Source organism: Rhinopithecus roxellana, chromosome 10 (assembly GCF_007565055.1).
Source record: "Rhinopithecus roxellana isolate Shanxi Qingling chromosome 10, ASM756505v1, whole genome shotgun sequence".
Lineage (NCBI taxonomy): Eukaryota > Metazoa > Chordata > Mammalia > Primates > Cercopithecidae > Rhinopithecus > Rhinopithecus roxellana.
The window spans coordinates 52,269,424-52,294,418 of NC_044558.1; the positions used below are offsets into that span (position 1 = coordinate 52,269,424).

Genomic DNA, 24,995 nt, shown 5'->3' on the forward strand with positions numbered 1-24,995 from the left:
GACATCAAGAAGGGAACAACAGACACTGGGGCCTACTTGAGGGTGGAAGGTTGGGGGAGGGGGAGGATGGAAAAACTCCCTCTCAGATATGCTTATTACCTGGGTGACAAAATAATCTGTACACTAAACATGACATGCAATTTACCCATGACCTGAAATTTACCTATATAGCAAACCTCCACATGTACCCCTGAACTTAAAAATGTTTTGAAAAAGGAATAAAACTATTCAGTTTTATAACAAAATCAACATGTCCAAAACCCATCATGAGACTTAGAAGTGAGTTCCTTCAAGCTTGCTTTGCCTGTAACACTGTCTGCTAGTTCCTTAGTTGCTGCCAACGGACACAGCCCTGCAAGCCTCCAGAACTCTCATTACAGAACACCAGGCAATCTCATGCATGCATTTATTGGGTTGTCCAAATGTACTCTCTTTACTTGAATGTCTTTTTAAATTACTGCCCTCTTACTACGGATTGAAAGTAAAATCCTCTAGTATCTAAAGTTTAAAGATGGGAAAAAATAAAATATATATGAAGAGCCTGAGAAAATACTTTTAAGTTAGCCTTTTTGTGTCTTACTATCATGTGTAAATTTGTAACAATAAAAAGTTTTAGTCTAACTTTTGTATTCTATTCTAGATCTGGCTGTGCCTATCTGCTAGTCTTGCCTCTATAAATGTCCCACAACCTCCTTTTCCATGCCCACTCCCCTCATTCCCTTCACTACCCTACAGTCATCTTGAACTGCCTGGCACTGTGCTTACCTTGCAACTTGACTTTATGTCAACCCGCCTTTGTTGCCTCTACCGTCTTCACTTTGATTTGGGCGACATTTCACTATGACTCCCACCCCAAACCTCAATCATCTTTTAAAGTTCGGCATAAAACATCCCTGCTAATTGAAGGGTTTTGTTTTTCATTTTACTTTGCCAGGGAAAGTCAATTGCTCCCTCTTCTATGCCCTGTATCACCTCCAGTAAACATCTGCTAGATCACATGTCATATTTTATTGTAGATTTTAAATTTATTATATCCACAAGCTTTAACAGATTCTCACTCCTTGTGGACTGCAACCATATCTAATTTATCAGCGCATCCTGCCACCCCTATACCTGGCACACAGTAAGCATTCAATAAATATTTGTTGAATTCATTTATATTTGAAAGCCATTTCTATCAAAAGTCACAATAGTGGACAAAGAAAAATAATCAAGGACATATGAGTTAGGCAAACTAATGTATATGCTAAAGATAAATTCAAAAACAGACATTGCAGAGAGTGTTTATTCTATTAACCACTAGGTGATGTGTCATAAATTTGTTTCATATACTTGCTGCCTCAGTATCTATTTTTAGGGCTGATCTAAGTTGTTTGAACCCAGTTGTGCCCTGTCACCTTTGGCTTAGTTAAAACGTCCTCCTTCCTATGCAGCTGTTTGTGATATAGCCCATTGTTCCTCATCTCAGTGATTCAAAACCCAAAACATTTCACAGCCCCTGACCACGATAAAACCTAATGGTCAACTCTAGAGTCATGTCAATAAGTTCTCCGCGGCCGCACACGGTGGCTCACGCCTGTAATCCCAGCACTTTTGGGAGGGTGAGGCAGGTGGATAATCTGAGGTCAGGACTTCGAGACCAGCCTGGCCAACATGCTGTAACCCCATCTCTACTAAAAATACAAAAATTAGCCAGGCGTGGTGGCACGTGCCTGTAATCCCAGCTACTCGGGAGTTTGAGGCAGGAGAATTGCTTGAACCCGGGAAATGGAGGTTGCAGTGAGCCGAGGTCAGGCCACTGCACTCCAACCTGGGCGACAGAGCAAGATGCTGTCTCAAAAATAAATAAATAAATATTTTCCTTAAACTAGCTAATCCACAATTCCCATGGGAAAGCCTAAGGGATAACACCCTGGACCTTAATAAAGGAATCTCTCTCTCTCTCTCTCTCTCTCTCTCTCTCTCTCTCCTCTCTCTCTCTCCTCTCTCTCTCTCCTCTCTCTCCCTCCATGTCTTCCTCTACTTCCACAGCTCCAGCTCCCTGCCACCTCCATATCTCCCAGTCAGCCTCTTGTTGGCACACTGAATCACTCTGGGGCCAGTGAGTAATAAATTTGCTCTGTTTCATGCACTTTGGTTTTACTTCTTCATTGTGCCTCACCTGAAACACACACTTGAACTTAACTTTCCCCTGTCAGGGCTCTCCTGTTTATCTTGGCTTTAGGCCTCTCTCAATAGAGAGACCTCAAGACCAATTAGAAAGAAATCATAACAATGGAAATTATCATAGCATAGTGTATATGTAATGGTAATTCAGCATTTTAGATAAGCATTTTCTTAATAGTTCTTTTGGGGGTGATAATTTCATATTGTATATATATGTGATGATATTGATTTAATGGATACTAGCAAGTTAAAAACTTCATTTTTATTTTGTAATATTTTATTCATATAAATATTAAATCCAGTTGCCAACAATAGTAATTTCTCCATGAACAGATTTCAGGGGATTTTAATTTTATTTTTACTTTAATATTATGTACAGTAAGAATGTATTGTTTGAATACCAAAATAACCATTTATTTTAAAACATTTGGTCTCATGGCATTTTAAGCCAGACTTATAAATTTTTCATATATAATCAATGAACTTTCATATACTTATCAATTAAATTTAACATTAATTTGCTTCATCTAGTCTCCTTTTCTTCTCTACTGAAGTATTTAAAAGTGATTTCTATACATCATGTTCTTTTATCCCTACATCCTCCATTATACAAGTAAAACAATTGCATTTTTATACAATGGCAATGCAACGATCATTTATAGGAAAATAAAAATAATTATTTGAGATAATGTCCATAAGTAAATTTTCTCAATTATAAAAAGTGCCTTTTTAACAGTTAGTTTGCTTCAAACAGTATCCAAATAAGATCACACGTTACACTTGACACAGCCCTTATACCAACTGAAATTTAGCCCACTTTCCACTCATCTCTTTTTTCCTCTTTTGTACAATTTACTTGTTACAGAAACAAAAATAGTTGCTCTGTAGAATGTTCCACATTCTGAATTTGTCTGCTTTGTTCCTCATGGAGTTAACATGTGCCTCCACCTCCCATATTTTCTTTAAATGGAAATTACTTCTAGAGTTTTTATTAGATTTAGGCTCAACATTTTTGCCACGAATGTTTAGAGATGGTGTTGTATGCTTCAACTGATATCACATCAAAGGCCTGAAATATTTGGTTGTTCCCAATTTAGTGATGCTGAGATTGCTCAGTGATTTCAGGTGGTGACAATCTGGTCCCTCCATTTTAATATTTTATATTAATCTTTGATATGATGTCTACGTTTCTTTATGATAGTTTCCTGATTTAATTTCTGCATTGGGGGTAATTTTCTAATTCTATTATGCTTCTTAATTTTTTTTTAGATGGAATTTATAAAGAATATCATTCTTTCATCAACTATGACTATTTGGTTTTCTTGGACTATAGTTTATATTCAAGGCACAATAAGTGTTCAGTTATGTTAAATTATCCATTCTGTAAATAGTACTTGGTACTCTACTTATTTCCAGTGATGTTTACTGAGTTTTAAATTTTGACCTGTTTCTCTCTCTCCATCTCTCTCCTCTCTTCATCATTATGAACATAGAAATTTGCTTTATTTAATTGATTTCAATCAATTACTTCCATTAATTTTTATTCTTTTTTTCTCATCTTTGATCAGTGGAGATCCTTTATGTTTGCTTCCATGACCAACTGATACAACTCCATCAGTCCTTGAAATTTTTCTCTTTTGTGGCACATCCTAGACTCATGTTATATGTTTTCTGCCCCAGACCTAGAATTAGCCATTTTCTCAAGGAATTCTGGTTCCATTTAGTAGGGATTGTAATAGCTCTACTTATCTTTAGCGTGTAGTTATATCACAAATTTGATCCACAGATGTATTCATTTCAGTTTGCTTTCAATTTTAATGAATTTTTAAATTGAATTTCATTTTTAAACATATAAAAATTATATTTTATTTTCAAATCTTTTTTCTTTTATTGGCATATAATTTACATATTTATGGAATGCATGTGAATGTCTGATAGAAAATCACATATTCTTTGCATGTAATTGGATAATTGGGGTATCCATCACCTTGAGTATCATTTTTATGTGTTGGCATCATTTCAAAGTGCTCTTTTTAGTTGCTTTGAGAAATATACATAATATTGTTGCTAACTATAGGCGCCCTAGTCTGCTATCCAACATTAGAACTTATTTCTTCTATTTAACTGTATGTTTGTACCCATAACCAACCTCTTTTCAGTTCCCACTCCCACCCATCCATGCTTCTCAGTCTTTGTTATCTACTGTTATTTCTTTTGGTCCCTGAGTTCACGTTTTTTTACTCCCACTTACGAGAACATGAGGTATTTGTCTTTCTGTGGCTCGCTTATTTCACTTAACATAATGGCTTCCAGTTTCATCCACACTGCTGCAAATAACGTGATTTTATTCTTTTTTATAACCAAATAGTATTCCATTTTGTATATGTACCACATTTTCTTTATCTAGTAGTCTATTGCTGGGCACTTAATTCCATATCTTTGCTATTGTGAATAATGCTGCAATAAACGTGTGAACGCAGGTATTCCTTTGATGTATTGGTTTCTTTTTCTTTGAATAGATACCCAGTAGTGGGATTGCTGCATCCTATGGTAGCTCTATTTTTAGTTTTTTGAAAGCTTTTCATACCATTTTCCCTAGAGGTCATACTGATTTACATTCCCACCAACAATGTATAAGCATTTTCTTTTCCCCTCATCCTTGCAAGCATGTTTTGTTTTGGGGCTTTTTATTTCAAATCTTTTAATAGTAAATTATTTATATTTAAAAATAAATCCTAAATGTCATGGGAAAATAATGATGGAGTATTAAATGAGAAAAAAACAAGCACAATATTGTTTATAGCTATCAACAATTTGAAAATATACTTGCATGAACATACTATAGGCAGTTTAATAATATTTTCTACAGATTTCATTGTGTTTGTGGTTATGGTTTCTTTTTAATTTCTTTTTAACGTATTTGTGATTATAATTTCATATCTCATTCTACATAAATATTCACTTCAGTCCTAGCTATGCATTTAGTAGTCTCCAATGTTATATAAGCTTTAGGTCCCACAAAACCTGGATCCCACTTCGCTCCTAACATAAGGCTAAATGACTATAATTAAAGATTGACAGGGAAGAAAATCAAGAAAACATATAGAAACTTTGGAAAGAGGATGGGAACTTGGTAGTGATTAATAAAATATAGATAAGTTCCCTGAAAAATTAGAAAAAGTTGAATGTATATCTTTTAAAATTATGAACATTCTGTTTGTTGAATTATTTTCTCATTTATTTATAGTCCACCAATCTTTTTTAGTAGTTGAATCTGGGGACAATAAAAGCATGTAAAATAAAATGCTAAAATATAAAAGTTTAAAAGTAAAAATCCAGAATAATAAAAATTAGGTTAAAAATCCAAGACCAAAACTTAAAAAGGACACTACTTTGCATACCATAAGGAACAATATAAGAGTTACCTGAACTGTAAATTCAACTCTCAACTTCTTGGTACAAAATGAAGGGGGAAACATTTTCATGCACATAGTTTTTTGGTCAAAATCAAAATCAGATCACTTTCTCAGGGGAATAAAAACTTCTCTGAGCATTTCATTGTAAACAAAATGTTGTAAGGGACACTTTAGGGAAAAGTGAGTGATATCATGGATAAAGTCCTCAAAATAATCTTCGGGCAAACACAGCAATTGGTTTGACTTGCCTATTTCTATGAAAGCTGCACAATATATTTATTACCCTGTGAAAGCTGTACTGGATTCATTGTTTCAGTTTCCCAGAATGAATTCCATTTTAGGGAGTGGTTCTTGGTTTCTAATTCTTTTGAAGAAATGATTATCTCACGTTAAGAACAGTCAGCAAATCTGGTGCCCTTATCCTCCTTATGTGGGACATAGTAGTTATGGTAACCAGATGTAACAAAGAAACTTCAAAGTAAATGAGGTAGGAGTTAATTTCTCTTTCTCATAGTACTTGCCATTTCAAGTTGGCAGATCAGCTTTGCTACAGAAAGTCATTCTAGGATCCTGATCCTTCCATATTGTTGCTCCGCCATCCCCAGGCTACTGTTTTCACTTGCTGTAACAACACTGGACACAGCTAACCTGTTCCACATGTTCATATTTCTGTACATGGGACTCGGAAAAACAAGTCCTGGTAAGGTGACTTTATCTTTATGAGAACCTGACAGTTGTGAACATCTTTTTGTTCACATCCTATTAACTAGAACTAAGTCACATGCTCGCACCTGGTTGCAAAGGAAATATAGACTCTAGGTGCAGAGCCTGTATGCAGCTAAACCTCTGGAGTTCTGTTTTAGAAAGGAAGAAAGACAAAATAGGTGTTTGGGGAAAGTTATTACCCTCTGCCACATCAAGGGTGTGAATGCAAGTTAACCTAAGATAAACCAATTAGACTCTTCCTCTCTGAAGCATGCATGGTGATAACACAACCAACAAATGGTTAGAGCTAATTCATTGCAGTGTCTGAGACTGCAATGAAAGACTGTCTCGAAGCATCAAAATACCTGCCTGTGAAGGCAATTCTGTTGGGGATAAACATTAAATAGGGTACAAGTATGCATTTTTTTCTTTCATTCTTTAAAAAAAAATTAACTTTTTTATTCTAAAAGTACACTTTTATTTGATTAGAAAGGTAACATAGTTTTTGATTTTGCAATATGGAAATATCCTAATACGCCTGCTCCATTACACACAAAACACCAGAGGGACAAAGTGTTTAAAAAGTCATTGATTTGCATCAGTCAAGTCTGAGCTCTTGCATTAAACAGGTTGGTAAATGGTAAATTAATGGGAAGAAGAAGGTAACATAAAACAATCAAGCAGTTGTCTGTATCTTCTGTGACAAATGTAAACTAAAACAGAAATGATTTTAGAAGTTTACTGCAGAGTAGAGATGTTTACTGCATTAGCTGAGAGAAAGAGCCTAGCCTTCTCCATAATATGAAACCAAGAAAGGGGCCAAAAATCTGGATGTGTGAATATATTGTTTATGTTAATAATAAAGATTAGTTCACAAAGTTGTATTATGTGGCATTTTTCCCCCAGGGTGTAACACTCTCAATCAACAACTGGAAGGCAAAATTGAAAATGTTTTCACAGTCATGACAGGATCATAGTGAGGTAAATGAAACAAATGAGTCAGCTGAAAAGACTTGATTGTGGAAGCTATAAGTTATTTGAATTTCTCAATTCATTTACTTGTGATGAAAATTACAGTGTTAGAGATAAAATAAAGGACAAAAACATCGGACATCTTTCTTCACTAAAGGAGTTATTTAAAGCATATTTCCCTGACACAACAAAAGATGGATCAGTGGACCAGATATTCTTTCAATTCTTGGTTTGGACAAGAGATGTGACCTTCTAGCAAACAGACACAATTAGCAAAAGTTCCAGAGTAGTCTTATGTATTGTATCTTACCACTTCTTTGTGAAACCCTGGGACTCTCTTTTCATTGATAGTTGGCATGGATAACAAGAAGAAAAATTTTTTTAGAAACCGGAAATCTCCAATCTGCAGCTCCCAGTGGGAGCGACGCAGAAGACTGGTGATTTCTGCATTTCCAACTGAGGTACCAAGTTCTTCTCACTGGGGCTTGTCAGACAGTAGTGCAGCCCATGGAGCAGGGTGGGGCATTGCCTCACCCAGGAAGTGCAAGGGGTTGGGGAATTTCCTTTCCTAGCAAAGGGAAGCCATGACAGATGGTACCTGGAAAATCGGGACACTCCCCCCCAATACTGCAATTTCCACTGGCCTTAGCAAATGGTACACTAGGAGATTAGATCATGCACCTGGCTTGGAGGGTCCAACACCCATGGAGCCTCACTTACTGCTAGCACAGCAGTCTGAGATCCAACTGCAAGGCAGCAGCCAGGCTGAGGGAGGGGCATCCGCCATTACTGAGGCTTGAGTAGGTAAGTAAAGCGGCCAGGAAGCTCGAACTGGGGGGAGCCCACTGCAGCTCAAGGAGGCCTGCCTGCCTCTGTAGACTCCACCTCTGGGGGCAGGGCATAGCTGAACAAAAGGCAGCAGAAACTTCTGCATACTTAAACATCCCTGCCTGACAGCTTTGAAGAGAGTATTGCTTCTCCCAGCACAGAGTTTGAGATCTGAAAATACAGATGCCTTCTCAAGTAGCTCCCTGACCCCTGAGTAGCCTAACTGGGAGACCCCCTACAGTAGGGGCGAACTGACAACTCATAAAGTTGGGTGTCCCTCTGAGATGAAGCGTCCAGAAGAAGGATCAGATAGCAACATTTGCCATTCTGCAATATTTGCTCTTCTGCAGCCTCTGCTGGTGATACCCAGGCAAACAGGGTCTGGAGTGGACCTCCAGCAAACTCCAACAGGCCTGCAGTTGAGGGTCCTGACTGTTAGAAGGAAAACTAACAAACAGAAAGGACATCCACACCAAAACCACATCTGTACGACACCATCATCAAAGACCAAAGGTAGATAAAACCACAAAGATGGGGACAAACCAGAGCAGAAAAGCTGAAAATTCTAAAAATCAGAGTGCCTATTCTCTTCCAAAGGAATGCAGCTCCTTGCCAGCAATGGAACAAAGCTGCATGCAGAATGACTTTGACGAGTTGAGAGAAGAAGGCTTCAAATGACTGTTAATAACAAATTTCTCCGAGCTAAAGGAGGATGTTTGAACCCATTGCAAAGAAGCTAAAACACTTGAAAAAAAGATTAGACAGATGGCTAACTAGAACAAATCATATAGAGAAGAGCTTAAATGACATAATGGAGCTGAAAACCACGGCATGAGGACTATGTAATGCATGCACAAGCTTCAGTAGCCAATTTGATCAAGTGGAAGAAAGGGTATCAGTTACTGAAGATCAAATGAATGAAATGAAGTGAGAAGAGAAGTTTAGAGGAAAAGAGTAAAAAGAAATGAACAAAGCCTCCAAGAAATATGGGACTATGTGAAAAGACCAAATCTAGGTCTGATTAATGTATCTGAAAGTGATGGGGAGAATGGAACCAAGTTGGAAAACACCCTTCAGGATATTATCCAGGAAAACTTCCCCAACCTAGCAAGGCAGGCCAACATTCAAATTCAGGAAATACAGAGAATGCCACAAAGCAACTCCTTGAGAAGAGCAACTCCAAGACACATAATTGTCAGATTCACCAAAGTTGAAATGAAGGAAAAAATGTAAGGCAGCCAGAGAGAAGGTCGAGTTTCCCACAAAGGGAAGCCCATCAGACTAACAGCTGATCTCTCATCAGAAACTCTACAAGTCAGAAGAGATTGAGGGTCAATATTCAACATTCTTAAAGAAAAGAATTTTCAACCCAGAATTTCATATCTAGCCAAACTAAGCTTCATAAGTGAAGCAGAAATAAAATCCTTTACAGACAAACAAATGCTGATTTTGTCACCACCAAGCCTGCCTTACAAGAGCTCCTGAAGGAAGCACTAAACAGGGAAAGGAAAAACCAGTACCAGCCACTGCAAAAACATGCCAAATTGTAAAGACCATCAATGCTAGGAAGAAACTGCATCAACTAATAAGCAAAATAACCAGCTAACATCATAATGACAGGATCAAATTCACACATAACAATATTAACCTTAAATGTAAATGGACTAAATGCTCCAATTAAAAGACACAGACTGGCAAATTGGATAGTCAAGACCCGTCAGAGTGCTGTATTCAGGAGACCTGTCTCATGTGCAGAGACACACCTAGGCTCAAAATAAAGGCATGGAGGAAGATCTACCAAGCAAATGGAAAACAAAAAAAAAGCAAGGGTTGCAATCCTAGTCTCTGATAAAACAGACTTTAAACCAACAAAGATCAAAAGAAACAAAGACGGCCATTACATAATGCTAAAAGGATCAATTCAACAAGAAGAGCTAACTATTCTAAATATATATGCACCCAATACAGGAGCACCCAGATTCATAAAGCAAGTCCTTAGAGACTTACAAAGAGACTTAGACTCCCATACAATAATAATGGGAGACTTTAACACTCCACTGTCAACATTAGACAGATCAACAAGACAGAAAGTTAAAAAGGATATCCAGGAATTGAACTCAGCTCTGCAACAAGCAGACCTAATAGACATCTACAGAACTCTCCACCCCAAATCAATAGAATATACATTCTTCTCAGCACCACATCACACTTATTCTAAAATTGACCTCATACTTGGAAGTAAAGTATATCTCAGCAAATGTAAAATAACAGAAATTATAACAAACTGTCTCTCAGACCACAGTGCAATCAAACTAGAACTCAGGACTAAGAAACTCAATCAAAACTGCTCAACTACATGGAAACTGAACAACCTGCTCCTGAATGACTACTGGGTACATAACAAAATGAAGGCAGAAATAAAGATGTTCTTTGAAACCAATGAGAACAAAGACACAATATGCCAGAATCTCTGGGACACACTGAAAGCAGTGTGTAGAGCACTGAATGCCTACAAGAGAAAGCAGGAAAGATCTAAAATTGACACCCTAACATCACAATTAAAAGAACTAGAGAAGCAAGAGCAAACACATTCAAACCTAGCAGAAGGCAAGAAATAATAAGATCAGAGCAGAACTGAGGAGATAGAGACATAAAAAACACTTCAAAAAATCAATGAATCCAAGACCTGGTTTTTTTAAAAAATCCACAAAACTGATATACCATTAGCAAGATTAATGAAGAAGAAAAGAGAAGAATCAAAAACTCACGATAAAAAATGATAAAGGGGATATCAGCACAAATCCCACAGAAATACAAACTACCATGAGAAAATACTGTAAACATCTCTACACAAATAAACTAGAAAATCTAGAAGAAATGAATAAATTCCTGGACACATACACCCTCTTAAGACTAAACCAGGAAGAAGTTGAATCCCTGAATAGACTAATAACAGATTCTGAAAATGAGGCAATAATTAATAGCCTACCAACAAAAAGGAGTCCAGGACCAGACGGATTCACAGCCAAATTCTACCAGAGATACAAAGAGGAGCTGGTACTATTCCTTCTGAAACTATTCCAATCAATAGAAAAAGAGGGAATCCTCCCTAATTCATTTCATGAGGTCGACATCATCCTGATACTAAAGCCTGGCAGAGACACACACACACAAAAGGAGAATTTTAGACCGATATCCCTGATGAACACCAATACAATAATCCTCAATAAAATACTGGCAAACCGAATTAAGCAGCACATCAAAAAGCTTATCCACCATGATCAAGTGGGCTTCATCCCTGGGATGCAAAGCTGGTTCAACATATGCAAATCAATAAATGTAATCCATCATATAAACAGAACCAAAGACAAAAACCACATGATTATCTCAACAGATGCAGAAAAGGCCTTTGACAAAATTCAACAGCCCTTTATGCTAAAAACTCTCAATAAACGAGGTATTGATGGGACGTATCTCAAAATAATGAGCTATTTATGACAAACCCACAGCCAACATCATACTGAATGGGTAAAAACTGGAAGCATTTCCTTTGAAAACTGGCACAAGACAGCGATGCCCTCTCTCACCACTCCTATTTAACATAGTGTTGGAAGTTCTGACCAGGGCAATCAGCCAAAAGAAAGAAATAAAGGGTATTCAATTAGGAAGAAGAAGTCAAATTGTCCCTGTTTGCAGGTGACATGATTGTATATTTAGAAAAGCCCATCGTCTCAATCCCAAATCCCCTTAAGCTGATAAGCAACTTCAGCAAAGTCTCAGGATACAAAATCAATCTGCAAAAATCACAAACATTCCTATATACCAATAACAGACAGAGAGCCAAATCATGAGTGAACTCCCATTCACGATTGCTTCAAAGAGAATGAAACACCTAGGAATCCAACTTACAAGGGATGTGAAGGACCTCTTCAAGGAGAACTACAAACCACTCCTCAACAAAATAAAAGAGGACACAAACAAATGGAAGAACATTCCATGCTCATGGATAGGAAGAATTCGTTCATGAAAATCGCCATACTGCCCAAGGTAACTTATAGATTCAGTGCCATCCCCATCAGGCTACCAACAACTTTCTTCACAGAATTGGAAAAAACTGCTTTAAAGTTCATATGGATCCAAAAAAGAGTCTGCATTACCAAGACAATCCTAAGCCAAAAGAACAAAGCTAGAGGCATCACACTACCTGACTTCAAACTATACTACAAGGCTACAGTAACCAAACAGCATGGTACTGGTATGAAAACAGAGATATAGACCAATGGAACAGAATAGAGCCCCCAGAAATAGCACCATACATCTACAACCATCTGATCTTTGACAAACATGACAAAAACAAGAAATGGGGGAAAGGATTTCCTATTTAATAAATGGTTCTGGGAAAACTGGCTAGCCATATGTAGAAAGCTGAAAGTGGATACCTTCCTTACACCTAATATAAAAATTAATTCAAGATGGATTAAAGACTTAAATGTTATACCTAAAACCATAACAACACTAGAAGAAAACCTAGGCAATACCATTCAGGACATAGGCATGGGCAAGGACTTCATGACTAAAACATCAAAAGCAATAGCAACAAAAGCCAAAATTGACACATGGGATCTAATTAAACTAAAGAGCTTCTGCACAGCAAAAGAAACTACTGTTAGAGTGAACAGGCAACCTACAGAATGGGAGAAAATTTTTGCAATCTACCCATCTGACAAAGGGCTGATATCCAGAATCTACAAAGAACTTAAACAAATTTATAAGAAAAAAACAAACAACTCCATCAAAAAGTGGGCAAAGGATATGAACAGATACTTCTCAAAAGAAGACATTTATGCAGCCAACCGACACATGAAAAAATGCTCATCATCACTCCCCATCAGAGAAATGCAAATCAAAACCACAATGAGATACCATCTCACACCGGTTAGAATGGCAATCATTAAAAAGTCAGGAAACAACAGGTGCTGGAGAGGATGTGGAGAAATAGGAACACTTTTACACTGTTGGTGGGATTGTAAATTGGTTCAACCATTTTGGAAAACAGTATGGCGACTCCTCAAGGATCTAGAACTAGAAATACCGTATGACCTAGCCATCCCATTACTGGGTATATACCCAAAGGTTTATAAATCATGCTGCTATAAAGACACATGCACACATATGTTTATTGAGGCACTAGTCACAATAGCAAAGACTTGGAACTAACCCAAATGTCCCTCAGTGATAGACTGTATTAAGAAAATGAGGCACATATACACCATGTAATACTATACAGCCATAAAAAAGGAGGGGGTTCATGTCCTTTACAGGAACATGGATGAAGGTGGAAAGCATCATTCTGAGCAAACTATCGCAAGGACAGAAAACCAAACACCACATGTTACCACTCATAGGTGGGAATTGAACAATGAGAACACTTGGACACAGGGTGGTGAACATCACACACCAGGGCCTGTCATGGGGTGAGGGGAGGGAGGAGGGATAGCATTAGGAGATATACCTAATGTAAATGACATGTTAATGGGTGCAGCATACCAACATGGCACATGTGTACATAAGTAACAAACCTGCATGTTGTGTGCATGTACCCTAGAACTTAAAGTATAACAAAAAATAAAAATAAAAAAAGAAACCAGAAAGCATGTTGTTACTTGTATCTATATGTATTTAAAGATATTGTGACACCATGGTAAAGAGAATATTTGCATGGAAATTGAACCTGATAAGCAGCATGAGCTGTCTTCAATTCTTTAGTTGTTTTTTCCCCCCTCCAAACCAATGACAATTTAGTACAGTAAATTACCCATTAGACAATGACATGAGCATGATTTCACTTTAGGGACTATTTGTTTGGTTTTTGGTAGTAATTTAATTTTTTAAAAAATAAAATATGCAGAGAGAGCCAAATTCACATAAACGTTTATGGTAAAATGGAGATCTCAATCTTTTCTGGCCATTACTACTTTAAACTATATTTTAGAGCTGGGCAAGATCTGTTTTATAGACTGAAGTGACACAAATTCCATGATCTCGTGATCCACTGAGGTATGATAATTTAAGCATGATGTGTTTCTGAATTCTCTTTTCAGATTGTTGTATTTTCTTCTCTGGTAAGCTCTGTTTGATACTCAAAACAGCAAATGTGAAAGAGTGCTGATGAATTTAATTACATTTGTGATTTCTAAATGCATGAGTCATGATTTCAGCATCATGTCTCTCCTAGGAAATCTTAGCTCTGCAGATAACAGATGCCTGCGAGCTCCATCGTGTCTTTATTTATAATGTGAGCTTCTTGGGGGACATGACTAATATTTTGATGTTCTCATGATGACTAAACTCTACATAGTGATGTCAAATTACATTTGGGGAGTAAATGAATGACTTTATGCCAACTTTAGTACAAAGAAGCAATTGTGAAGAGTCATGTATTAGCTATTATGCTGTTTACAGCTGATTTCTCATTGGTGCTACTAAACACTGAAAAAATAAATGATATACCGTATGGGACTAAAGGTTTATCTTACTCTTTAGACCCTCACAAACAAATCCCATACTTTGTGATTGAGATTTAGATAAGTTGATTCGTGACACCTTGTTGAATGCATAGGGAGCATGTGGTAGAGTAATTCAGAACCATGGCAGTGAGATAGACCAGTCTCTGCCATTTCCATCTGTGTGATCTTAAACAATTTCTTGATCTCTCTAAGACTCAGTTATCTCAACTGCAAACAAGGATAATAATAGCATATGTCGGCCGGGCGCGGTGGCTCAAGCCTGTAATCCCAGTACTTTGGGAGGCCGAGACGGGCGGATCACGAGGTCAGGAGATCAAGACCATCCTGGCTAACACGGTGAAACCCCGTCTCTACTAAAAAATACAAAAAACTAGCCGGGCGAGGTGGCGGGCGCCTGTAGTCCCAGCTACAGGGAAGGCTGAGGCAGGAGAATGGAGTAAACCCTGAAGGCGGAGCTTGCAGTGAGCTGAGATCCGGCCACTGCACTCCAGCCCGGGCGACAGAGCGAGACTCCGTCTCAAAAATAAAAAACAATAAAAAAATAATTTAAAAAAAATAGCATATGTCTCACTAGGTATTTGTAAAAATTAAATGGGTTAATGTGTGGAAAGTGCTAAGCACTGTATCTGGCAAAAACTAAATATTTAATAAATGATAGATGGTAATTACCAACCAGCACTATGGTGGCATACCAAGTGAGTACAAAGTGAGTATAAAGAAAAACCAACCTTGGCTTCTGCTCCAAGACTTTGCCATCTATTTGAATAGGCACATATGTGTATTGAATATACACATAAGAAAGTAACATCCAAAAACATGTTGAGGGAGTGTTTTTGCACACCATAGGAAATGGCTACTTACAATTTCAGAGAAGAGAAAGAGCAAAGAAAATAGATGTCAGAAAAGGAATTACAAAGGGGGATGAATGTGAAGTGAGCCAAAAAGAATGAACAGAATTTCAATAAACTGAGAATGAAATATGGGTTGAAGGAAAGACACTGAGTGAACAAGAGTTTGAAAGCAGCAGTGAGCGTGGCCTGCATGGGAGGCAGTGAAGTGGAAGATTGGTTGAAGTGGGGCCTCCTTTTGAAAGCAGATGAAGATCCATTCAGCTATGAAGTGATTCTAAATAGAAAGGAAGATAGACAGGAAGAAAGTTTTATTTCTTTTACAAAAAATTAACATTTATTTTAGTACACTGAGGCAGAATATCAAAGAATAGTTTTAAGGAAAATTAATATGTATTTTATGCATTAGTACAATAAATAGCAAATTATGATGTTATGAACAGTGGAAGAAGTTGAGTTGTGATGCCATCTCCTCTGAGGACTCAGCCAGTCCTACAGAGTTTGGAAGCTGGATGACCCTTGAGAATTGTTCCTAATTGGGTGATGGACCTGGGACTTTATACCCCACATTGATTAATCACGGGATGTAGGCCACTGTGACCATGATGTGTGACTGTGTGAGGTGGCTCCCTGAGCCAAGCCAGTCCCTAGAAGGAGAGCTGAAGGCCACCTTCTGACAGTGATCCATGCACGTGGGGGAATAAAAGCTCCATTTCCAGAGGAGGATTTGGACAACACACACAGCATCTACTGCAGTTGTCAATACAATACTTTTAAAGGAGACAAATGTAGAATCATGAGAATGGTGACTTAAGATCTAGTCTAATTATTTCATTCCCATTCTTCCTGTCCTTAATTTAAGGCTCTTCCTTCTACAGCGTTATAATGGGAAAAAGAAATTAATACAAAAAGAGCTTCTGCAGAGCAAAAGAAACTATCAGCAGAGTGAACAGGCAACCTACAGAATGGGAGAAAATTTTTGCAATCTATCCATCTGACAAAGGGCTAATATCCAGAATCTACAAAGAACTTAAATAAATTTACAAGAAAAAACAACCCCATCAAAAAGTAGGCAAAGAATATGAACAGACACTTCTCCAAAGAAGACATTTATGCAGCTAACAGGCATATGAAAAAATTCTCATCATCACTGGTCATTAGAGAAATGCAAATCAAAACCACAGTGAGATACTCTCTCACACTAATTAGAATGGCAATCATTAAAAAGTCAGGAAACAGATGCTGTGGAGGATGTGGAGAAATAGGAATGCTTTTACACTGTTGGTGGGAGTGTAAATTAGTTCAACCATTGTGGAAGACAGTGTCGCAATTCCTCTAGAATCTAAAACTAGAAATACCATTTGACCAAGCAATCTCATTACTGGGTATATACCCAGAGCATTATAAATCATGTTACTATAAAGACACATGCAAATGTATGTTTGTTTTGGCACTATTCACAACAGCAAAGACTTGGAACCAACCCAAATGTCCATCAATAGTAGACTGGCTAAAGAAAATATGGCACATATACACCATGGAATACTATGCAGCCATAAAAAAGGATGAGTTCATGTCCTTTGCAGGGACATGGATGAAGCTGGAAACCATCATTCTCAGCAAACTTACACAGGAACAGAAAACCAAACACCACATGTTCTCACTCATAAGTGGGAGTTGAACAATGAGAACACATGGACACAGGGAGGAGCCTGTTGGGGTGGGGGTACTGGGGGAAGGATAGCATTAGGAGAAATACCTAATGTAAATGATGAGTTGATCGGTGCAGCAAACCAACTGGCACATGTGTACCTATGTAACAAACCTGCATGTTGTGCACATGTACCCCAGAACATAAAGTATAACAACAAAAAATTCACTCCAAAAAAATTTGCGAAATTAAAATTGAATAAAAAGACCCAAATGTTTTTACCATTTTCTCTACCATGGTTTCTTGAAAACACCAAATGTGATTTCAATTCATATACAGCAGAATCTCTTAAAATCCTTTTTCCATGTTTTTCTTTAATATCTCCTATGAATGTGGGCTACTTCTACTTTCCTCTCCTGACTTCCATCAGTGATTCAAACCCAGCCCTGCTGCTGTGGTCTCACCTTCCCTCTTTGTAGATCTATTCCAGGCTTCTCCACTGGGTACTCTATTTGCTGTCAGCAAACATCCTTCCCACTAGTTTGTGTTCCTCTCTAATTCCTTTCCATCATTAACCTGGTATTTTACAGCCAACTCCAAGAGCATATATGGCAGACACACTTGTATGCTGAAGGTTGTTTCCTCTCTTGTCCCTGTTATGTCCCTAACACATTACTTATTATTGGAATGATCTATTTGTGTTTAGTTTCTCCATAGTTTCTTTGTAGTGTCACTCTCAATAGATACTAAATGAATGTATTGGACATCTGTCAGCTTACCATTTACTCTGGCCATTTCTGTGGCAGCCATTTTTGCACAGGTATAACCTGGCAGCAACTTGCTTCTGTTATATCATGTGTCTCTTGATATCAGCCTCTGGGCTTCTATAATACTGTGATGCAGAACTCTGTCTTCCATTCATTCATGAACAATATGAAAGCACAGGACAGTCAATACTCAAAAGGACAGTCCTAGACCAATGAGAGATAGAGCTGGTAAATAAGTGATCCCTTTCTCCAGTGGACAATTCTGGGGTATACTCTATGTGGCTCATCAGAAGGACCCTGTGAGATTGAGTCAGTTTCCCACAGTGGCAAACCATCTGAGAAGACACTCTTGTATTGGCTTTGCCTCCTTCCTGGTCTTCCTGTCTGTTTCCTGAGATCACTTTCCAAACAACATATCTGCACATAAATTCTTATCTTGGTCTCTACTTTCTGGAAGAACTGAGAGAAAGATAAAGGCAATGAATGAATGAATGAGTCACTATAGAACAGAACCCTCAGGCAGGGACAGTGTTCTCAAGTAATCAAGGAAACTGCAAGAATTAATTCTTTGATAACTTCAGAGAGGTAGAAAGAGCAGTATTTTTCCAATTTTCTATCTAACACTTAAAATACTTTAGATACAAATGCAGACCTCTAATTTAGACTCTGTGTGTGTGTGTGTATGTGTGTTCTAGTTAGTTGGAATGCTTTAGACCTTAGAATTGAATTTCTAGATAGAGTTTCCAGACTGCTTCTGTCAAATTTTTCCTGGGGATATGTGTGTGGGGTGGAAGCAAGAAGAAAAGGGGTTAGATCTGTATCTTACAAGGCTTTTGCCAACACTGATGACTTAAAAGCAAAAATTAAATCACTATCCTTTCCTTCAGATAAAGAAATGATAAAGCGGGTTATCTTGGACAATCTAAATTAACTCTTGCAATTTTGATAAACTACCATCTGCCTTTGAGCATTTACATAGGTGATACAAACTTTCATATGATAAAAAAAAAAGTTTATCAAAAATTTTTGCCATCTCCTTTCAAAGTGATTTTTTCAGACTGCTCACTTAGAGAGGCTTAATTTTTCTAAGCTATTGAAATTGGTGAAGGGTGAACATGAACATGACACTGACAGCTAGAATTAGACTTCTTGCAATGAGATCTGATGGTCTTTTCCATCAGAAAAGACCCACCTTCCCTTCCTCTCACTCCATACTCACGAATTTATCTCCCATATTTTCCAACATTGCTTTCTGGGTATGCATTTTAGTATCCTGAATCAAAAAAGATTAAAATTATCTGAAAACCACACTATAAAATCAGCTCTGAGTACAATACTCTATTGAAATGTGTATTTAGTAAACATGAGAAGTGCAAATAGAACTAGCTTCTTATGAATGCCAATTTGGAGGAGAGCTGCTCTACCTGCCTGCTGGCTAATCCACAAATATTTGACAATTGCTATGTGGGAACCATTGTGTTAGGGCCATAGCAAACACAAAGACCTTGAGTAATCCTTCCCCCATGGTGAATTCTCCTTGTACAAAAGTTAAGCACACTGAGATTTAGTGAGTCACTCCTGTTGTTTTACACTAGGTTTGATGGGGCTTATGCTGTTGCTCTGCTTTAGCTATAAAGTGAAGAGACATATCTCACTCTTTCTTCTCCTTCCTCCTTTCTTTTGTCTGCCTCCCTTTCCATTTCCCTTTTTTTCTCTCTCACTTTGCTTTTGAAGAATAAAGTATTGGAAGTAGACATGATGGTTTCAGCAACCATTAGTGTCAAGTCAGAAGCTGTGAACTCCATGTACTCTGAATGATCAGGGCTAAAAGAAACCCTGGGCTGGCAAAGGGCTGAAGCAGCCACATCTGGCAGAGGAGGGATGGGAGGTGGAGAGCAGCCCTTTGTTGGGGCAGTTGCAGGGACAAGTAGTAAAGAAGACTTGCCCACAGGAGGGTTTGTCACAGGTGACATAGCCCAGCAGGGTAGTAGAACTGGAACTGTCCCCACATACCTGTGCTTAACGCAGCTGTTGCCAGAATGCATGCTAGCATTCCAGGGCTACCACCCCAGATGCAAACTCAGTCCCAACTTGCATCAAAGAAAACATAGAATAGCTGCAAAATTACTGTCAGGCCTCTGAGTCCAAGCCAAGCCATCACATCCCCTGTGACTTGCACATATATGCCCAGATGGCCTGAAGTAACTGAAGAATCACAAAAGAAATGCAAATGCCCTGCCCTGCCTTAACTGATGACATTCTACCACAAAAGAAGTGAAAATGGCTTGTCCTTGCCTTAAGCGATGACATTATCTTGTGCCTGGCTCATCCTGCCTCAAAAAACTCCCCCACTGAGCACCTTGTGATTCCCACTCCTGCCCACCAGAGAACCCCCTTTGACTGGAATTTTCCTTTACCTACCCAAATCCTATAAAACAGCCCCACACTTATCTGCCTTTGCTGACTCTCTTTTCGGACTCAGCCCACCTGCACCCAAGTGATTAAAAAGCTTTATTGCTCACACAAAGCCTGTTTGGTGGTCTCTTCACAGGGATGCGCATGGCATTTTGGTGCCGTGACTCGGATCAGGGGACCTCCCTTGGGAGATCAATCCCCTGTCTCCTGCTCTTTGCTCCATGAGAAAGATCCACCTAACCTCTGGTCCTCAGACTGACCAGCCCAAGGAACATCTCCACCCATTTTAAATCTGATAAGTGGCCTCTTTTCACTCTCTTCTCCAACCTCTCTCACTATCCCTCAACGTCTTTCTCCTTTCAATGTTGGCGCCACCCTTCAATCTCTCCCTTCTCTTAATTTCAATTCCTTTCATTTTCTGATAGAGACAAAACAGACACGTTTTATCCGTGGAGCCAAAACGCTGGCGCCGGTCATGGACTGGGGAAGGCAGCCTTCCTCTGGTGTTTAATCATTGCAGGGACGCCTCTCTGATTACTCACCCACATTTCAGGGGTGTCTGACCACACTGCAGGGACACCTACCTTGGTCCTTCACCCTTAGCAGCAAGCCCCGCTTTTCTTGGGGAGGGGCAAGCACCCCGACCCCCTTCTCTCCCTGTCTCTACCCCTTCTCTGCTTTTCTGGGGGAGGGGCAAGAACCCCGACCTCTTATTTTTGTGCCCCAATCCCTTATTTCCATGCCTTGACCCCTTTCCTGCTTTTCTGGAGGGCAAGAACCCCCAACTCCTTCTCTCTGTGTCTCTACCCTCTCTTTTCTCTGGGCTTGCCTTCTTCACTATAGGCAACCTTCCAACCTCCATTCCTCCTTCTTCTCCCTTAGCCTGTGTTCTCAAGAACTTAAAACCTCTTCAACTCACACCTGACCTAAAACCTAAACACCTTATCTTCTTCTGCAACACCGCTTGGCCTCAATGCAAACTTGACGATGGCTCTAAATGGCCAGAAAACGGCACTTTCGATTTTTCCATCCTACAAGACCTAAATAGTTCTTGTTGTAAAATGGGCAAATGGTCTGAGGTGCCTGACATCCAGGCATTCTTTTACACATCGGTCCCTCCCTAGTCTCTGTTCCCAATGCAACTTGTCCCAAATCTTCCTTCTCTCCCTCCCACCTGTCTGTCCCCTCAGTCCCAACCCCAAGCGTCGCTGAGTCTTTCCAGTCTTCCTTTTCTACAGACCCATCTGACCTCTTCCCTCCTTGCCAAGCCGAGCTAGGTCCCAATTTTTCCTCAGCCTCTGCTCCCCCACCCTGTAATCCTTTTATCGCCTCCCCTCCTCACACCCAGTCTGGCTTACAGTTTCATTCTGCCACTAGCCATCCCCCACCTGCCCAGCAATTTCCTCTTAAAAAAAGTGGCTAGAGCTAAAGGCATAGTTAAGGTTAATGTTCCTTTTTCTTTATCTGACCTCTCCCAAAGCAGTTAGCATTTGGGCTCTTTTTCATCAAATATGAAAAACAGCCTAGTTCATGGCCTGTTTAGCAGCAACCCTGAGACATTTTTCAGCCCTAGACCCTGAAAGGTCAGAAGGCCATCTAATTCTCAATATGCATTTTATTTTATTGCCCAGCCTGCTCCTGACATTAAATAAAGCTCCAAAAATTAAATTCCGGCCCTCAAACCCCACAACGGGACTTAACGAACCTCGCCTTCAAGGTGTACAATTAGGCAGCAAAGTAGCAACTTATTTCTGAGTTGCAATTCCTTGCCTCCACTGTGAGACAAACCCCAGCCAAATCTCCAGCACACAACTCCAAACGCCTGAACCGCAGCTGCCAGGGGTACCTCCAGAACCTCCTCCCCCAGGAGCTTGCTACAAGTGCCGGAAATCTGGCCACTGGGCCAAGGAATGCCCGCAGCCCGGGATTCCTCCTAAGCCGTATCCCATCTGTGCGGGACCCCACTGGAAATCGGACTGTCCAACTCACCTGACAGCCACTCCCAGAGCCCCTAGAGCTCTAGCCCAAGGCTCTCTGACTCCTTCCCAGACCTTCTCGGCTTAGTGTCTGAAGACTGACACTGCCCCATCACCTCGGATGCCTCCTGGACCATCACAGACGCTTTGTGTAACTCTTACACTGGAGGGTAAGTCCATCCCCTTCTTAATCAATACGGAGGCTACCCACTCCACATTACCTTCTTTTCAAAGGCCTAATTCCCTTACCTCCATAACTGTTGTGGGTATTGACGGCCAGGCTTCTAAACCTCTTAAAACTCCCCAACTCTGGTGCCAATTTGGACAACATTCTTTTTTAGTTATCCCCACTTGCCCAGCTCCCTTATTAGGTCAAGACATTTTAACTAAATTTTCTGCTTCCCTGACTATTCCTAGGCTATAGCCACTCCTCATTGCCACCTTTTCCCCCAGTTCAAAGCCTTCTTCGCATCCTCCCCTCGTATCCCCCCACCTTAACCCACAAGTATAGGATACCTCTACTCCCTCCTTGGTGACTGATCATGCACCCCTTACTATCTCATTAAAACCTAATCACCCTTACTCCACTCAACGCCAATATCCCATCCTGCAGCATGCTTTAAAAGAATTAAAAGCTGTTATCACTCACCTGTTATAGCCTGGCCTTTTAAAGCCTGTAAACTCCTCTTACAATTCCCCAATTTTACCTGTCCTAAAACCAGACAAGGCTTACAGGTTAGTTCAAGATCTGCACCTTATCAACCAAATTGTCTTGCCTATCCACCCCGTAGTGCCAAACCCATATACTCTCCTATTCTCAATAATTCACAACCCATTATTCTTTTCTGGATCTCAAACGTACTTTCTTTGCTTTTCCTTTACACCCTTCATCCCAGCCTCTCTTTGCTTTCACTTGGACTGACCCTGACACCCATCAGGCTCAGCAAATTACCTAGGCTCTACTGCTGCAAGTCTTCACAGACAGCCCCCATTACTTCAGTCAAACCCAAATTTCTTCCTCATCTGTTACATATCTCAGCATAATTGTCATATAAAAACACACGTGCCCATATGGTGGCAGCTGGTCATGTCCGGCTAATCTTCCAAACCCCAATCCCTTCTACAAAACAACAGCTCTTTTCCTTCCTAGGCATGGTTAGTGAGGACAGAATTCTTACAGAAGAGCCAGAACCACGTCCTGTAGCCTTTCTGTTCAAACAACTTGACCTTACTGTTTTAGCCTAGCCCTCATATCTGCACGCAGTGTCTGCTACTGCTTTAATACTGTTAGAGGCCCTAAAAATCACAAACTATGCTCACCTCTACAGTTCATGATGTCCAAAATCTATTTTCTTCCCTCAACCATCGCTCAGGACAATACTTATGCTGATAAGTTAGCTAAAAAAGCAGCTAGCATTTCAACTTCTATCCCTCATGGCAATTTTTCTCCTTCACATCGGTCACTCCCACCTACTCCCCCACTGAAACTTCCACCTATCAATCTCTTCCCACACAAGGCAAATGGTTCTTAGACCAGGGAAAATATCTCCTTCCAGTCTCATAGGCCCATTCTATTCTGTCTTCATTTCATAACCTCTTCCATGTAGGTTACAAGCTGCTAGCCTGCCTCTTAGAGCCTCTCATTTCCTTTCCATCATGGAAATCTATCCTCAAGGAGATCACTTCTCAGTGCTCCATCTGCTATTCTACTATTCCTCAGGAATTTCTCAGCCCCTCTCCCTTCCTTACACATCAGGCTGGAGGTTTTGCCTCAACCCAGGATGAGCAAATTGACTTTACTCACATGCCTCCAGTCAGGAAACTAAAATACCTCTTGGTCTAGATAGACACTTTCACTGGATAAGTAGAGACCTTTCCCACAAGGTCTAAGAAGGCCACCACAGTCATTTCTTCCCATGTGTCAGATGTAATTCCTCGGTTTGGCCAGTTTTGCCTCGCAAAAGGTCTCTTGTTCCTCTGTGGATCCTCTACCTACTTGTGTCTACTTGTTAATTGGACAGGCACATGCACACTAGTTTTTCTTACTCCCCAAATTCAACTTGCAAATGGGACCGAAGAGCTTCCTGTTCCCCTCATGACACTGACATGACAAAAAAGAGTTATTCCACTAATTCCCTTGCTGGTCGGTTTAGGACTTTCTGCCTCCACTATTGCTCTCGGTACTGGAATAGCAGGCATTTCAACCTCTGTCACGACCTTCCGTAGCGTGTCTAATGACTCCTCTGCTAGCATCACAGACATATCACAAACTTTATCAGTCCTCCAGGCCCAAGTTGACTCTTTAGCTGCAGTTGTCCTTCAAAACTAGTGAGGCCTTGACTTCCTTACTGCTGAAAAAGGAGAACTCTGTATATTCTTAACTGAAGAGTGTGTCTTTACCTAAATCAATCTGGCCTGGTATCTAACAACATAAAAAAACTCAAGGATAGAGCCAAAAAACTTGCCAACCAAGCATGTAATTATGCTGAACCCCCTTGGGCTCTCTCTAATTAGATGCCCTAGGTCCCTCCAATTCTTAGTCCTTTAATACCTGTTTTTTCTCCTTCTCTTATACCGACCTTGTGTCTTCCATTTAGTTTTTCAATTCATACAAAACCGCATTCAGGCCATCACCAATCATTCTATGAGACAAATGCTCCTTCTAACAACCCCACAATATCCCTTCTTACCACAAGACCTCCCTTCAGCTTAATCTCTCCCACT

At 39.6% G+C, this 24,995-nt stretch overlaps 1 long non-coding RNA gene across 2 annotated transcripts in view; it reads left to right on the forward strand.

The window, feature by feature from the left end:
* The window catches only part of LOC115899885, an 82,765-nt gene that overhangs the window by 31,875 nt on the left and 25,895 nt on the right, over positions 1-24,995 (forward strand). Inside the window, exon 3 of one of the 2 annotated variants that reach the window (XR_004059469.1) lies at positions 2,032-2,101. The exons of the other annotated variant lie outside the window; for it this stretch is intronic. This is a non-coding gene — a long non-coding RNA (uncharacterized LOC115899885). The remainder of the gene's footprint in view (positions 1-2,031; positions 2,102-24,995) is intronic. 2 annotated transcript variants of the gene reach the window in all.